Source organism: Lepidochelys kempii, chromosome 13 (assembly GCF_965140285.1).
Source record: "Lepidochelys kempii isolate rLepKem1 chromosome 13, rLepKem1.hap1, whole genome shotgun sequence".
In the NCBI taxonomy this organism is placed as follows: domain Eukaryota; kingdom Metazoa; phylum Chordata; order Testudines; family Cheloniidae; genus Lepidochelys; species Lepidochelys kempii.
Genome location: NC_136392.1, coordinates 33,256,845 through 33,259,321, shown reverse-complemented (window position 1 = coordinate 33,259,321; position 2,477 = coordinate 33,256,845). Strand labels below are relative to the sequence as shown.

Below are 2,477 nucleotides of genomic sequence, written 5' to 3'. Positions count from 1 at the left end.
CATTAGTGCAGCATTTCAAAACTTGTGCAGCTCAAATCAGTGATAAAATCATTTGTCTCCGATATGGCAAAGCAGAAAAAATAACAGTTGGTATTTGTATAAATTACAGATATACAGGAGCCTCCACTGAAAGTTCGCTTTACAATCTCAATGACTGCTCTTTCTAAAAGGGTTCGGGGGTGGGGGGGGGAGTGAGACATTATGGACTTAATTCCAAAAGGCATCTGCTTCTATGTTCATAATATTTTTAAATATGTGACTCCACTGCAAATTCCAACTGCACAGAAATTCAAAGCCCTCCGACACTCAGTGGCATCTGTTTTGTTTTGTTTTCTGGAGTAAAACATTCCATAGATATTCCCATTCTTTTTCTTGGATAATCACTATTCTCTGATGAGACAGCATGTATGGCTTTACTGCCACTCCATCATGATTCAACATCATCAACATCCTCTAAATGAATGAAAGGGCATCCAACTCTGACACACCTGAATGGAAGATGAGAGAAGAAAATGTGAAACATGGAGGCTTAGTTACCTCAGCCTAGATAAGAACAATATTGTCTCTGGATCAGAGAATAGTCGAATGACTAGCAGGGGTGTTTTAAAGTTATTACTTATTATTATTTCTCTTTTCTCTCTTTTCCTCCAGAGAAAACTCATGGAAAAAGTAGAGTGGAGCAATCAAACATTCATCACACAATTCATGCTGTTGGGATTCAGGAATCTCCTGGAACTGCAGACCCCTCTCTTCCTGCTGTTCCTAGTGATCTATACTGTGACCATGGCCAGGAACATCCTCACTCTTGCGATAGCTGTGGCTGATCAGAACCTTCACACCCCCATGTACTTCTTCCTGGGGAACTTGTCATGTTGGAGACCTGCTACACCTCCACCATCCTGACCAGGCTGCTGGCCAGCCTCCTGACTGGGGACAGAACCATTTCATATAGCAGCTGCATCACACAACTGTACTTCTCCGTATTCATGGTGACTCCTGAATGTTTCCTCCTATTATTCATGTCTTATGACTGCTACTTAGCAATATACAATCCCTTGCATTATGCAGCACTTATGAGAAGCTGGGTTCATACACAGCTAGTGTCTGGCTCTTGGATAATGGCCTTCTTTACTAGTACCTTGATAACTCTTTTGATGGCCAGGTTAACATTATGTGGCCCCAACAAAATTGACCATTTCTTTTGTGATTTTGCCCCAATGCTCAAACTCTCCTGCAGTGACACCAGCCTGATTGAACTGGTGGACCTAATCCTGTCATTTGCAATTATACTTCCTACCCTCCTGTTAACCATGATGTGCTATGTTTGTAACATTGCCACCATCCTGAGAATCCCCTCCACCACCGGAAGGCAAACGGCCTTTTCCACCTGTTCCTCCCACCTCATCATAGTTGTTACTTTCTATGGACCACTCATCATTAGTTACATGATATCAACTGCTGGCACTGCAGGAGACCTGCACAAAGTGTTGTCTGTCTTCTGTACTGTCCTGACTTGGTCAATCCTCTCATCTACAGCCTGAGAAACAAGGTGGTCAAAGAGGCATTGAAGAAAGTTGGAGGCAAACTGGCTGCTTTCATGAGGAGTTGAATGAAATTCCTACCATCTCTCTTTTAGACTGAGTAGAACCTTATCCAGTCCCTTGACTTGCTGAAGAAAATGGCATCAAATATGGACTGGGTGTGGGTGGTAGAATATCTCCCCTCCTGAAGTTAAAGTGAATTGAGGATACCTCCATTTGCTTCTATTCTTTCACCACATCCAATAAATAATACTTCCCCATATAATACTCCCCTTTTGTTCCTGTGATAGGCTTCAATATGAGATAATTCTGGGATATTACATGCTCTCCATGTTTGTCTGATTGATCTAAGGGGGTTTGTCATATGAACACAAGAGATTAAATGCTGGGATGTTTACTGTGTGTTTGTGTAGGACTAAGTCAACAGAGGGAGGAAAAAGAACAATGACTTCACATAACTACTCATCTAACAACTGTTAAGGGACAGTGCTATAATAATTCACTTTGATGTCTCCATCTCTGACCGGCAGCCAAGGGAGGGATTCCAGTGTGTAAGCACAAGAGAACCCCAAAAGCCCAGGAAGCTGTGACAAAGGGCTTCTAGGGGTGATAAAAGTATAATTGTCAAGGGAAGTAACAGTTGTTTTAGGGAGCTGCTGATGAGAAACGGGTCTCACAGATAGAGACCCCAGTTTTTAGGGTCCTTGAAGAAAGAGGGAACTACCTGTGGTCTCTCCCAATGGATAGTAAGTCTCTAGGTAAGACAGACTTGCACATAGGACTTTTGTTGCTATAAAATCCTTTATTTGCTCTTACATTATCCTTTGTTCCTACTGTGGGAAATAAACAATACTCCGTTTGGAGACAGCCCTCTGGTCACAGGATTTACCAGTAGAACTGGGCAAAATTTTTTGACAAAATGAGCTTTCAGCAGAA

General features: G+C 42.2%; 1 pseudogene; it reads left to right on the top strand.

Moving 5' to 3' along the window:
- The first annotated feature begins 660 nt into the window (after positions 1–660).
- On the top strand, positions 661–1,609 carry LOC140897201 (olfactory receptor 11L1-like; annotated as a pseudogene).
- The last annotated feature ends 868 nt before the right edge of the window (positions 1,610–2,477 follow it).